Source organism: Varroa destructor, unplaced genomic scaffold, assembly GCF_002443255.2.
Source record: "Varroa destructor unplaced genomic scaffold, Vdes_3.0 BEIS01000005.1, whole genome shotgun sequence".
Classification (NCBI taxonomy): Eukaryota; Metazoa; Arthropoda; class Arachnida; order Mesostigmata; family Varroidae; genus Varroa; species Varroa destructor.
This window is the reverse complement of record NW_019211458.1, coordinates 17,502,838-17,518,725: the sequence shown is the minus strand read 5'-3', so window position 1 is coordinate 17,518,725 and position 15,888 is coordinate 17,502,838. Positions and strand designations below refer to the sequence as shown.

At 38.4% G+C, this 15,888-nt stretch overlaps 1 protein-coding gene across 19 annotated transcripts in view; it reads left to right on the top strand.

Annotated features, from left to right (window-relative positions):
* Positions 1 to 15,888, top strand: part of LOC111251907 (uncharacterized) — a 64,229-nt gene that overhangs the window by 32,208 nt on the left and 16,133 nt on the right. Inside the window, exon 1 of one of the 19 annotated variants that reach the window (XR_015328139.1) lies at positions 1,547 to 3,699. The exons of 17 other annotated variants lie outside the window; for them this stretch is intronic. The gene's annotated coding sequence lies outside the window, so the exon portion shown is untranslated. Of the gene's footprint in view, positions 1 to 1,546; positions 3,700 to 12,923; positions 14,232 to 15,888 lie in introns of those variants that run through there. One more of the 19 variants, XR_015328140.1, reaches the window with a different exon arrangement.

The following is a 15,888-nucleotide window of genomic DNA, read 5'->3' as shown; positions in this document are numbered from 1 at the left end:
CAAACGATATCAATCGTTCATCTTTGGATGCGCAGGTCACCTACGAAAAAGTGCAAATCACTTCTCCTAAGTGGCAGTTTTTTCAAGTAACTTATTGTCGCCTAATATCAATAATAAATCATATCACCGCCTGCCGGAAAGCCAATTTTTTCTGGAAAAGAGCCAGAAGCTTATCACAGCGGAAAACTGTTCCCTCTTTTTCTCCCATGTTAAGTAAAGATCAGCTACTATCTAGCCTTTTTGTCCACTATCAAAAATAACAACTTTGCTGCGGCTTTTGAAAACCAGGAGGTCTTGAACTGCTCGAAGAATCCTGAAAAGACCATCTTTGATATACTTGGATTCATAAAAAAAAGGCCTGTTTTAAAGGGTAGAATATAAATTCGACAGTCTAGATGAGCTTAAACGATTAATTGTCTCAAGATTTTCTATACCCTTGCATTTTTTAAAATTTTTGGTCGTTCTAAACTTTTGCATTTCTGGGAATTTCGGTCATCGTATCAGGCGAAAAATTAAATCTCGTGGCAGTTGTTGTACGTAATCTAGTTAGGCGATGCGCTAGTGATATTATACCTACCAAAGCCGTTTGCTGTATAATTACGATTAAAAAATTCTTGGCGGATCAAAAGAAGGTAGTTTTTAAAGAATGACGATTTTTTTTTAAATTTTAGGTTCTGGATTGTCGTTCTTATGGTTGTAGTAAGTCGTCGCTATATTGAACAAACATGATCCTTAAGAATGACATTTTTAGCACCTACAAGAAGTTCCTCTTTGAATAAAATTTCGCAAATATCCCATAGGAAAAATTCCCAGTTTGGATATCTGATTCCGATGCATACTATTCACCAATTCAAAAGTATAAACTCCTAATAAGAAGAAAAATTCATGCTTACGGAACTGCCTTAAGGTTTAAGTGCGTTGAACATTTTTTTCAACAAGAACAAACTTCTCATGTTTGGTGCTATATGATGTGTAATAATAATAATATGTACAATAGATATATAGATACTATTATTCGTATATATTAGATAGATTATTAGTATATATAGATAGATTGTTGGTATATATAAATATATAGATGCTACTAAAGGTAGCTCAAAGCAATCTAGGGCAAGTAGGTAAAATTAAGATTGTGTTTCGCCAAACTCATTATTGTATGATAACATCACAAATATACGAACTATTAGGTATTAACGAACTGCCTTATTTTTAATGGTCTAAGGCCCATATAGAGAACTAATGATTTCTGTGATTTGCATATATTGAAATTAAAAAAAAACTAGAAATATAGATAGATTTCTTTCGTATCTTTCCTATAACCATAGCAATAGGCAATAGCTTCATACTTGATACAATGATTCAGTACGAAAATGCTTTATTAATGATAACATCAGAATTACTCGTTCTATCAATTATTTAGTTTGAGATCTTATTGTATAGGTTCTATACATTAGATAGAGCTATAAGCTCGGCAAGGGACAATCAGAATCTGTTGTACCTGACATGAAGCATGTCAGGCACGACATGGCTACCTGTTTTTCCACCGATTTTCGTTATAACCTGTCAATCGAACCTCAACTTATATTTAATAGCTTTCTTGATTCACGCAAACTGTGCAACAGGTATACTCTGAAATCGTACATATATCGTTAGTGTATATTAGATTTTTCTACTAATCATCTCGCTGCCACAGTTACTTGTTTTTACTCAAGAAGAAAATCAATCCATTTTTTTACAATATATGTAAGACAACAATATTGATGTATTGTGTCTTAGAATAAGAACGAAACTATGGGCATTTGTTTCCATCGGATCTTGGCATAAATATGAGGATTTTTCTTACTTAGGACCCCCAAATTTGTTTGCTTACCCGAAATCGACAAGTGACCGTATATAACTACGTAAATACATCAAAGGGACATAAGCAGGTTTATGAACATTTGAACGAATAGAACAACTAAACAACTAGAAAAATACTAGAACTCCTCAAGCGCAGTTGTCCTTCTTCAGTGAGCGCTTTCATTTTCAAATTCGACATTTTTAGGCCTACCATTGGTTGGATCATTCAGGAACACCTCACGTACGAATCTTATATTGTCAACGTCGGACAGAACCTCTCTGGAAATAATGAAGCCAATACATCTGATCAATGAGTTCTCTCAAGCACGCAGTAGCAACAGCAGGCCGCTTCGATTATTTTCATGACGAAAACACATTCAGCGAAGATGCAGAAATAAAGGCCACTGCCCTGACCACAAGCTAGACGATCGCCAAATTCCAGTCTGTGTTCGCATTCAGGCTACTGAGGAAGACGACGGAAGCCACCATGCCGTCAGTCACACTTTTTTCTGAAGAGCCTATCTCCTAACACAGAAGTTAATTTGGATGCTCTAAGAAACGTGTTAAAATTCTAAATGTCAATTGGTAGGCCACACATTTTCTAGTTTGAGGGCACATTCATTTACGATTGTAAATTAGTGCAGGCGGCCTTTTTTTGGAAAAAAGTCGTATGACCGTTTAAAAGTCTAGGTCTTTATTCGTTAGATTATTAGGTGAACAGAATAGCTGGGTGAAAGTCTAGTAGCATCTTGGGGCGATAACGTCGACCCGCACACCGTCATTATTAAAACGGGATTCAGTATATGGATGGAGCTTTGCCATGAGCCTGGAAGCGGTTCAGACTTCGTATTCAAGCTTTGGTCGACGCAAGTAATGGTCAAATTAAATAGAATTTATGGCATGAAAATTTATCATCTGATGTCCTACATACAAATGTAGGTCTTTATAAACTGTTACAACGCATCATTCTTGGAACTACCAGAGCCCAATACACATTTTCGAATAGATTTATAATATCATTTTAACAGGTCAGTAAAGTGAGTTTCGTCAGATCAAAACTAACCATTGCATTTAATTGAGCTGCTTGAACATCAGCGGTATTAGGCACAACAACAATCAAGCGCTGTCTTTCACTAGATAACTGCTCATGAAGGAAGTAAACTTTGCCCTATTCAGCGGGATGCGACCAGTGTCCGTTCGCGCCACTGCTGCTATTGAAAAGCTTCGAAAACTTTTTGTCCCTCGCCAACGTACTGGGTTAGGCGAAGTCGTGCCTGTAATCTAGGGTGGAGCACAACTAGTAACGGAGTTCCAAAAGCTCAACGGCGCGCTCCGGCAGTTTAGGCAAAGTATTTCACACCCGCACTTGAAGAAGAAAGATACGACAAATATGAATATGGAAATTACGACTACACATAGTAACGCGTAGCTTAAGGACTACGGTACTGGTGGTGACAGACAACCAGAGGAGACAGAAGCGCCCAGGCCTATTAGGACCACCGGGCCTAATGCCTTACTTTCGTCGTTTCACTACGTAGCACTGCCTCAGCATCTAATTTTGCCTAGCGCTATATAGGCCTTTAGCCTTCGCCTTGTCGGAAAAAGAAAATAAAGAAAACCAGGGACCCACAGTAAAGGTCATTGATTCAGTTCGAATTTTAGCAGAATGTCCGAGACAGGTACCACGATTTGTTCATAATTCGAAAATGAATTGTGTTGCAGGTTGTCGGACTGCTGAGAGGCGTGCCCTAGACGAAGGCTTCTCTAGCCTTTAGACGATAATTTACCATTCGTCATGTTTTTCGGCATACGTGCAGAGTTTTTTGATGACGTGTGCAGCCCGCTAATACACATGGTGTTGTGAGTAAACCACGTAGAGTTTGCATAATAATTAACAATTGTTCGCTGGTTTCTGGTTTATTACCCAGGAATGCACAACAGCCTTTTTGCATCACCCTAACCTGCCAGCCACCTAGATGTAGATATTTTTAAGAACTCCGTAAGTTGAATACGGGGTGGGTGTCGATGTATGCTCAGCTATGCCCAGGATCCAAAAGCCATAGTCGACTACTAGACACAACTGAACAATAGTTTTCGCTGTAGACCATTCTCTCTAGATTAATTTAATGGTATTTATTGTTTCTCATTTTTGCTTTCTGAATAGACAGTTTTTTCACATGTAAAGTCTAGCATAGCACGATCATAGCTATGTTACAGAGAACGTATGAAGATATCTGCGGATAAGTGTGCCTATGAAATGGCTACGAAATTATCCGTTAAGCGGCAGCGTGCCTTTTGTTGCTCGGACCACTTCCGGCCTCGCTGCTCGGTGTGTCCAGTGCCCAACGAGAAGGAGCGTAAGCATAGACTGCCGTCTCGTGCCTACAGAGTAGACTGCGAGTACAAACAGGGATGAAAAGCAAAAAAATTCTTTCGTCTGATTTTTATAAATCCAACTTGCGATGAACGCGATTTCGCTCCCAAACGGAAGCGCATTAGTCAGAGTGTGGGCTATTATTACTGCAAGTATATTGATCGAACTGGCATTGCCACACACACACACACACACACACACACACACACACACACACACACACACACACACACACACACACACACACACACACACACACACACACACACACACACACACACACACACACACACACACACACACACACACACACACACACACACACACACACACACACACACACACACACACACACACACACACACACACACACACACACACACACACACACACACACACACACACACACACACACACACACACAACACACACACACACACACACACACACACACACACACACACACACACACACACACACACACACACACACACACACACACACACACACACACACACACACACACACACACACACACACACACACACACACACACACAGATATACGTGGCTTGACAAAAAATACATAATTCTCTTATCATATCCGACGTGACGAGTCCCTGGGCTGATAGAATAATTAATTCTTTACGAAAAAAAATCCCTCACAGAAGCTAAGGTCACAGTCTGAAATCTGCTTATTATTAATATTGCTATAATTTTTGCATGACAACGGGACATGAATTAATAGATGAACTGCTATTTAAGCTTATAATAACGTACGAACGCTTTAGTCAGTAAGGCCTTGAGGTCTGTCTTAGTTGCAAGTTCCAATCCTTAGCCCGTTTCGTTAAACGGTATCATCACTCACCAGTGATCGATGAAGTCGATGAGAAGGTAAAACTAAGGTGGTAAATAGCAATGCCATCGGTGAACCTGCATTTGCTGCCGTAGGTCGAGCCGTGAATGCGTCTGCTTCTATCGGTCGATGCGAGTCTTTCGGATCGACCCACCACCTAACCTTCTGTCACACAAGTATACTAAATAATAGAAATTGTCGGTTCGTGTATTTCACTTGAAAATACAGTGTAGACGTGCGCTGAACGAGTACAGGCTAGATAGCGAACATTGGTTCTTCGAGTGTACTAAAAACCGGTTAGGAAAAAAAAACCCACGTTTTACTTTTATAGTAGCAGAGATTTCATACTGAATATCTAATTCGGCCTGCTATAGAGCCTAAATTTAAATGAAAACTTATCCATCAACCAGTGGCGAGTAGTGAAGTAGCAGTAACCAAGTGGTGGGTGAAGGGCTTTTTTTTCTCAATTTACTTAGCTGTAAAAATGTAAAGTTCAAATAATGTCAAATTAGCTCTATAGCTGATTATACGGTGTATACAGGTGTGTTGTTAACAACCGCTTACCTAGAGTTTCTTTTTCGAAGTCGCACCGGAATATTTGGCCTAATATTCATTTCCTGTATCCTATATCAAATGGCCGGCTCGGTTGAATCACTCTATTTGATACAAGTTTCGAATCTCTAGGATAACGTACTAATATTGGTGCCTTATGAAAATTTCCAACATGGATGGAACCATCAGTTTCTTAGGGCGACTACGGCCCGCCTTGATTTGCTGCGACCTCACAGCTATCGTAGACTCTCCGTAAGGATGGCAGAGAGGTATATTTGCTATTTTTGACACTCAAGATTTCAATACACCTGGTCCGTAAAGTAGAAAAAGTTAACCTGCGAAGTTATACGAAAAGATAGCACCAAGAAAGTTCCATCCGTCGATTATTGTTCTTGTGGCGCCTTGTTTATAAGCAGTGTGTTATATTATATTCTACAACTTGAGTACGATCGTGCTTTTGTATAAACTTGTATCTTATGTCAATTTTCCATGTTTTGCACTAGTGACTGAAATGTGCTGTTCAATCACTCATCGTTGCCTGGCAGAAACAAAATATACTTAATGCCGACAAATGGCAGAGGCGTCCAAGAGAACTGTTGGGTACAAATCTAGCATTCCCTGTTTTCATTTCACAGATTTGCCTTACTGCGTATGGGCCTCTGCTATAGCACGAACACTCACAGCATAACACCAGTTACAGCTGAATTTTTCCTGTCATTCCATCATCTGGAAATGTCGTAGGGTCAGCCTGCTTTATCACTTAGGACCCTTTGCTCGCTATCGTTCTATCTGCCTTACTGGACTTAAGCCAATAATAATAATACTACTACTACTACTACTACTACTACTACTCTACTACTACTACTACCACTACTAATAATGTTTTCTGAGCGCCCCATCAGTTCGTTTATAGATGGTCCGATATGGCAATACACTTCCTATGTATATTGGCATTTATTAACATTATTATATATTAAGTAAAGTTAAATAATTGTATTTTCGGCTTTTCGATGATGCGCCCAGTCTCGAGTAGCCGTTTGAAGTCAAAGTTCATATGTAGTTCACATCGACCACCGTTATTACTCTACCACTTCGAAATAAATACTTCGTTTCCATTCGGTCTGCTCGAGATGCACAGTTTAGAAAGGCAACAATTTTTCATACTATCGGCTAAGGATTCAGTTTAATGATACCTTGCCAACAGGCCTACGGCGCCAGCGTCGTCTAGGAATTTTAATTAATATGATGTTCCGACCTGCACCGATTTAGATTAGTTTTGAATCAAAGTGCAGACGCTCACGACATATTTTTGTGTCCTAAAGCATGGATAGATTTGTAAATTGAACATTTAAGCGAATACATCTAAAATATAATGGTATGTACTATTAAATTTTACCTGTTGATGAACAGAGGTGCGGAATCACAAGAAGGAAGCACGACATACAAGCTATTAAACAATAGTATGTTTCGGACAAACTGTAGTCAGTTCAAAAACATTTTTATCATAGACATTTCGATGAGTGGATAAGGCTAAAATAAGTTAGGATGTACTTAAATCTCAAAAGATAAACTCAGTAAAGTCTCTTAGTATCTAGAATCCGTTAAACTAAGATGTAGAAGTTACGCCTTGGGTGCTCAGGATAAACTTCGGACTTACCACATTAGCTACATGTCATATCATGTAGGTAGCACGCTACTGGCTATCACGTACGAGCGATAATCTACGTATGGTCATTTACTTAATTCATTTAGCCTGCAGCCCTTATTTACATTGGACCGGGCGGGCCCTAGGATATCAGCGGCCATGGCGTAGGGGTATTAGATTGCTACTGAGGTACAAGATCCGCACGGGATCAGAATAAAAGCTTTGTAATATTATTAAACTAATATTACCTGTATTGACTATCTGAACGTAATGGTTAATGACAGTACAGAGACTAAAACTCGAATTATTAATTTAGTTTTGTAGCACTAAGGGCTCTCACGAGGCACTTAGCTTACTTTCCACCACACTGAGGTCTGGGATCGCTTTGTAGAGTAGGCTTAGACTCTACGCCTTCGATTTAATGAAGAATACAGCCCGACTCAAATTTCCCGCCAATACAGTTATGTTGGAAAACAGAAGGACTTTTTTAGAGTAGTAGCAGTTGTTAGAAATGACGCGCTGAAATCGCATTAGTTCATTTGTGTTGCTTAAAGTCCAGAATTTATAAAAATGGGTTGAATTTTAGACAAAAAGTGGTAACCCGAAGCCGGATGAACGGATGTAGCACGGTCAAAGAATCCAGAGACGCAGGATTTCCTGTAACACGTAATCAGTACCTTTGGCAACCTAGGTTGTGCGATCTGAGTACATTTACTGAGTATTTTTAATACTGAGCGAGTATCTAACTTTAGTAGCTAATTCCGGTCGAATTCAAAAGAGTTATATTTTACTATTTTAAGTTTTATTAGTGGTTCAAGTTCAAAGTTAAATTAAAGAACATGCTATTTCTACTTACTGGCTTTTCAAGGTCGGATTCTTGGGACGCAGCTGCATATAGTTGCCAGCTGAATGCTTTCAAAGCATTCAGAATGTGCCCACTTCAGTCTTACCCCTTGTACATTCTGTTTAGTTAAACGAAATCTGGACTTGCATAATGCGTTGTGATATACGCTACATGGTATATGTTAATCTTACAGATTATCACTTGGATCAAATGATACAATCCAACCACATATATATAATGGCTGAAGATAAATCTTTTTCAGCGTTTACTAAGCTTGGAAATACTGCTTTTTTTTATTGTTGATAATAGACCTGCTACCCTTCTCTTTACAGTAGTGCCCAATTCGAAATGATATAAGCAATATGCAACCTCAGCGGAAGGCCCAAGCTAAAAGTTATGATGAGCTATTGATAAGTTAGGTTGGTCATATCTGTTTTCGATGAGAAGCTGGGCTTTTATTTGCTCAGACTCTCAAAAAATAGCTCGAACTCTTTAAATTAGTAAATCGACCTACATATATGAAAGCTTAACTATGATTCCCACAATTTGAGAACGTAATCAAAGATCCTTCGAACAGAATGTTTCATCGGGAAGCTTAGTTGTAGTCGGCGACCTATAAATCGAAATATCGTTCCTCGATAGCAGCAATCAGTGATTCGGTTTCTATAGATCCGACTTGTATCTATATATATATATATAATAACTCAACTTTTTTTCCTTCTTTCACCGGTATGCTCGGCGACACCCTTCGATATCAGAAGGCTGGGTCGCTATAGCTTTGAACCTGGTCCGACTAGCTATACGGAACACTGAACAATGCCTGCCTTCCTCTTCAGCCTTCAAACCGTCAAATTGAATGATATACTTCTAAGCTGTTATTGCTTTATTACTTACTGACACCAATCACGAGCCAGCGCTGTCTGACCAGTTCCGTACTACATCTGTACTACACGACACACTACATATTATTAAGTGAAGCACTACGAAACAATGGGAATAGGACCGTTTTACTATCGGCTCCACTAACAAAAACCACTCGAAGTCATTGCCACTTCCTACTATGTAACTCCTCACGACTCCGTAAATAATCAGAGGGCAGTTGTCGACCGGTTGAAGGCAACGGAATCCCTGCTTCTTGCGAGACATCTGGAAGATACCGAGATTTTTTGGCTTCGTGACCATTTCACAAAAACTGACTAAAAAGAGACTATTCGAGAACACGCCTCATTCAAAGGTCATGCAATAAGGCCCAAGCGCATACGATAGAGAGAAAATACTTGGATATTCAATTATATTTATAAGTCTCATGCTATAAGTTAAACATTGCGCTGAATACTAATCAGGTGTGATTTTGTAGAGATACATTTTGCTAGTCCTACATTATTGTAAAGAGACGATTATCTAAAAGTCGCAAATTCTTATGCTAAATTGTTTGATTCAGGTCGCAAGCAAGAAGTGACTGTGACAGTCTGAATAAGGTTTACATATGCATATGAAGATGACTGCTAACATTATAAATCTCTTTGGCCGTCCAGGCTGAAAGGTCTATATCGATGCTGGTTTCTTTTGTGGCTTCTGAAAAATCCGAGAAAGAATAAAAAAAAAGCCGTTCTTAATAATCTAGGGTTACTGATGCAAAAATTAGCGGCTGTTTGCAGCGTCTGGCATTTTTAGTTCCAGATCTTTTACGCACACCAGTATCGCTTTGCTCAATATTAAATAGTGATTAATGAATTTTTCCAAGGTATATGCGAAAATGACTCGTGACGCCTTGAATTGAAGCCATTATAGTAACGGATGACAGTTTCTGCTGGATAATAACGTTTGCAGCAGATGCCTATGTTAGCGCCTACAGAAGGTTTCACCTAATCAGACATCTAACTATCCTCATCTAGATTCGGTTTAGAGAAAAAAAAAAAAAAAAAAAAAAAAAGTAAATAAAAACTGTACCTCTATTGTAGAATCTCGCTGAACATTAATAACAACTCTTGTCAGATATTATAGCACTAAAAAAAAAAAAAAAAAGTTATTGTTAAGAGAACCGGCATATATAACCCACATAGCCGTACGCTCATTCCATTAATTCCATTCATATCACACTAGATATGACGAATGTCCGATTCTTATCAGTGGCTCAGGAACGTTTGTTGACGTATCTTCAGTGGGACTTAGTTCTTAGGTACGGGACTATCGAGAGTTAGTTAGCCAATAGAATACGACCTCTGGCGGTGAAGGATCGCATTTTGATTAAGATTGATGAGTCAATTTCGAAGTGGCGCTTTCTTTTTACCACACGACAGACAGGCATGGCGTTACTCAGTCATCGATAATGTTTGACCATTCGCTATGTGTGAGTCTTTTTGTAAAGCGATAGCTGTAAGGGAATGTGTATCTGTAGGCCTAAACCTTGTATTAAGTTTTAAGTACATGCCTGCTTCGTGATCTTCTTATTTAGAATGGCTTTTTGGTTGAGTGGACTTCGAGGCACGTATAGAGTATCTTCGTACTAGCTATGTCTCAAAATGGAAGCTGATGGTAGCTTTTTCCGAAATGACGCTCGACTAAAGCTTTAATTTCGATCAGGATTGGCACGCAGATTGCCATCACAAACTGCTTTCAAATCTCTGGGAACCCAGCTAAGTTTCTGTCATAGATAGGCTGATCTACTGAGAAAGCTAATCGTTATATGTGACCATGGGAATCAGAGAGGTGTCGGTATAGGGCATCATTGAGCATCATATAAGTGTTTTTTTAACAAACGTATCCTTAGTATCAAGTGATTTACCAATTGAGTCGATATGATTACCTGGCCTAACTTATTTTTTGATTCCCACGACATGGATGCTGATTTGGTGAATAATAAGGGGTAGAGATGCTGTTGCCATTAGGAATGCTTACTAAACAGCCAAACCCGAATCGATTCGATTGGTCACTATGGGTAACCATTCGCTCTACGGCTTGCCCACTCGCACTCACCTGTGGTTCACTCTTATTAAGTAGCCTTTGGCCACCGTTTATCTACCGATAAATTGTCCTGTCATTATTGTTATCTTCATACCCGTATGCGCGCGTTGGCCTGGTCTAGCAGGCGTAAATCGACCCTCTAATTGACCCGGGGGATCGTTGTCGAATATACGCAAGCTTTTCATTTTGCCTCTGTACCTATTAGCAATGTGATTTTCTTACTGAGCAAATACGCATCCATTGTTAGTCAATCTGATGCCTCATACGAACTAAGAAACGTAACTTGTACTAGAAATGCCTGCAGGCCGCTTTACGACACTAGATTTTTTAACAGTTTTATATTGTTTATTAAACCGAGTCGTTTATGGGCGACTTTTATTCCTGAGCCAAGTCAATCCACTGAAAGCAACGCGAGTTGTTAAAGCCACTGTTATTTACATTATTTTAGATGATAAGAATACATGCTACATTGTAGTAATAGGGCTGAGTTTGCATCCCTGCTAGAAATTCGTTCTCAATTTGAAAGGCTGATTACGCAGAACAGCGAAATGATCATCCTACGAAAGACTCTCCCCACAAGCCTCCAGAGGCTATAGAGGAAATTGACTAGTCACTTATTTGAGGCAAAAGTGTTACTTATAACATGATCAATTCATTATGCATGTTGAAAATTACCGTAAGTTAATCGCTTCAATAATATTCGAACGGCACGAAGCGGCAACTTCTGAAAGTTACCTATAGTTTAATTGCGTCATTTCTAGATCTAGCCTTACATACGCGGAAGTTAAATATTCTAATTCGACTACCCTCAAAAGAGTTGCTTGACGCAGTTTATTGGAGAACCTGTCTTTGATAGGTTGAAGAAAACGTCAACTTTCGAAACTTGAAGTGTTGCCCCCAATAACATTTACCCTTCTAATAGAACACGCATAGTGCTTTGAGAAGCAAGAAGTGCGTATTTCTTTAATTAATACTACTTCGAGGTTCGTTCAGTCTGTAATTCAGATAGCAGTTGGCCATTGCTTTGCGCGGGCAAGGTGAAAGGCGTATTTTTGGAAATGACTTTTAGACACTAATTAGAATAATTCAAGGATTTTATTGGAGAAAAAGTGTGCTTACAATCATGTACTTACTGGCACAAGTCAATGTAGACGTTTCCATGACTTTTATATAAAACTATAGTCTGGAGGTTGTGTTAGACATTTGAATTGTGTCTATGAGACGAAGTTGTCACAGGCGGCCATTTAATGAAAAAGTAAGTTTGTTGATGATCTTTTTTTTTTTTTTAGACACATTTATTTGCATAATGAGACTTTTGTAAAGCTCTGCGATTTTTTTTTTCCTCAAAGTTTTAAACTAGTTTTTGGTAGAAAGAAGCGTAATTTTAATTAAATTCTAAATAAAAAAAAGAAAAAAGTAAGTATTCTTGTTACATCCCGTTTCTACTAAGAGGACGTATGTTGTCCTGTTTGGCTAACCATCATTATATTGAAAAGTGATTTCTACAACGGCTGGAGTAGATTGTTCTCCTATCTAATTAACAAGCAGTAGTAATACATATGAAACTATTCGTATGTTCGAGGCAGTTTGCGTAGAATTGTAGTGTCAAACAAATTTCGATATGTTGAACTTTTGAAGACACTGCTTCCAAATAATCTTCTAGCCTATTTAGACAACATTTAGTAAATGAACAACATCATTATTAGATGCTATAGAGAGTATAGTAAATAGGGACAATATAATATCGAAATATATTCCCATAAATTAACGGCGTGTTTAATGTAAACGATAAATCAGAGTCGTTCATTGCCAGTGCTTATAGTAGTGAATAATATATGCGAAAAATTTTAAATAATGAAAACAAAAGCGTCGAGTCAAAGCTATAAGAAGTATGGGGTTTCCCTTTTTAGCCTTTTTTGCAAAAAAAAAAAAAATTACGCTCTTTAACGGTATTCACCTTCTCATTATTCATAAAACACCTACTTAGTAGAAAGCGTAACCTTTTCTTTAAGGCCTCGAGGCCTGATACAGACACTACAATATAGATATAGCACTCAGCTTCAGGTTTTGTCGGCTTTTGAAGCCACCAGCAAACTTGCCAGCCACAAATCCTTATGGCAATTAAATCTACACCATCTTCGTAAATTCTTTTCTCTATCCTATCGTGCGCAACTTTTTGTTAGCCTTCATGTGCTGGTCCACAGATGCTTTTAGGCCCCGGCAGTACAGTGCCCCCCCGACCGCTTATTGCCTGCCAGGCTGCCATGCTGGATGTGCTTTTTCTGCTTTTTTACTCTATGACCTTTCCTGTTCGTTTGTTTGTTTGTTCTATTAGCGTGAAAAACACTTTGTTGGTAGCTGCATAATAAACAATAGGGACAGCTAAAATGTTGCAGGTGCATGACAGTGAATGCTGGTCTCGTATGTTTTTTTGTATGTTGCGGGACATTTTTTTGCGAGAAAAGTTCTACTCAGGACCAACCTAATATTTATTATCAGGCTACTAAAGTCATCAAGTGACGTACTGTTTCATGTTGTTGAGTTTATGTATGCAGTAAAAGCTGCCGTCCGTGTCCTATATAAATCGCTGCGTTTGTTACAATAATTCTCGGCAGTGAGTACGTAAAATTGTTACAATTACGTGGCTTCTACAGACGATCTCAGTTGTTTATGGAAGCTGAAATGGGTTCTTTTACAACGAAAGTTAGTCGGCCGGAGTCAGCCGTACTAAGTTATGACAATGAATTTTTAAGTTAAGCAACTGCTTTCCAATACTAGGTCGTAAGACCTAGTATTGGTTTGTGAGATCACTGAAACGCGAGTGAAATTGAAATCTATAGTGCAAATGGCTTTTTTTTTTTCTTTTTTTGTTAAAACGCTGACACCGCGTTATCACATTGGTCGCACTGTTGTTTCAACCACATAAATTTATGTGACTATATATATTTAGAGCTGTTATCTAGTAATCCCCTATTGTTAGATGTACATATATTCTTTAGATAGCAACCTGTCGAAAGACACGTAACGAGTTTTTTTTTTTTATCTCTGAAGTCGACTCAGAATGTGTATTCGTGGGAATGAAGGCTACAACTTTGTCAAAAACATTTGCCTCGCTGGCCGGCCGAAAATAGCTTTCTAACCAGACAACAGTTAACAAGGTAAAGCGAGAAAATAGTTTTTGCATTGCCGTTTATATTACGGTCGTATACATCGTTATTTACTGTTAATTATAACAACAACTACTACTACTACTACTAATTCCTTGTAATACTACTAATTAATTAAATATTTACTACGAATTGACTTCTTCTTCGAAGCCTGTCATGAGCATCTAGTATATTGCCCAAGAAAGGCTAGATATTTTGAACTCGTGTATGTAAAGGTGGAAAAAAAAAAGAAAAAAATTGAAAGTCCACACTTCTTAGCCCACCAGGGGGTTAGTACTATATCAACTAAGTATGCACATCCCATGAATTGCGTGTCTGGGTAGCATTGAATCCCCTTAACCGAGAAAAAATGCTCTAACCTATGAGAATTGGTAATAGTACCCAATGATAATGTTTATCGTACTCATGAAATAAAAATGTTTTGTACGTCTTGTCTACTAAAAGACTTCCCGGAACGCTACATCCGAAATTAACTGTATTGGTTACAAAGTTGTGTTGGTATCTATTTTTTTTTTATGTCAGATGAAACGACTAAATGACTCGTATAGAAGCAGAATCGTAAGGGACTCATTAATAGTGCGCGAGAACCTAGAATTTGACGTCTGGCTCATATAGTGCGTCAGCGTTGCATTATGGCAAATGGGTATATCGTATTTGCACCCTCAAACAGATTACAATATTCTGAAACTTGTTGGAAAATCAGCGCTATTTATAGTAAACACACAAATTAAAAAGTTATAATCTACTATTATCTATATTTATGAGATCCATTAATTTATTCCTTAATTTCCGTCTAAACCTAAGTTTGAACGGAAGTGATGGCGATTTCGTAACTTTTCAGTTCGCACCATTTGCTTGGTCTTTTTAAAACTTAATAATACCGTATAATGGCAAACTAGTAATATAATGTATTGGCTAAATAGCACAACAACAAATTATCTATATATGCAGATTGTGCCCTTATTACTTGTTCTTATACGTACACAACGAATAAAACATTTGACGTGTTCTGTTAGTGTTTGGTCGGTGGCAAAAACTTGCGGTTTGACACGGGCATTGTAAGAAACGCAGACCCTGTACTAGTCAAGAAATCACTACAATTTAAAGCGGAATAGTTATGCCGCTTGTTTACGTCTTTATCTTATAATGTCAGTACCTTCGTTATCAGCATTTGGAATTGCAAAATGACTACAACCGATTTCCTAAATATATATGAATAGAGCTGCCCCTTTGAGCGTCTTGGATCATTTTTGAACCGCTTTTACGGTCCTCTGTCTATGTCATGACGTTTTTCGCACATATATAGAGATCTTAAACATGTTACTCTCACATATGCTCCAACAGAAGTGTTACAGATCATTGTTGCTCTCTTGAAATCAGTTTTCGTTAGTTGAATGAGCTCATTCAATTGTACGCTTGACGAGGTTTCAAGTCCTTGAGGTTGTCGCGGCGTAGGGACTAAAATCCGGCCACTAACTTATATTAGACGCGAATGTGTGGTTAAATAAACGAAGAAAGTAGGGTTGAGCACATCATTTTTTTATCGCACAATTGCTACTGGCCTTGTTGAGCGTAGCCCAAGCTACAAGGTAGTGCAGCAAATACTTACGGTGCCCTTAGGACGTTCATAGTGGACTAGATACAATAT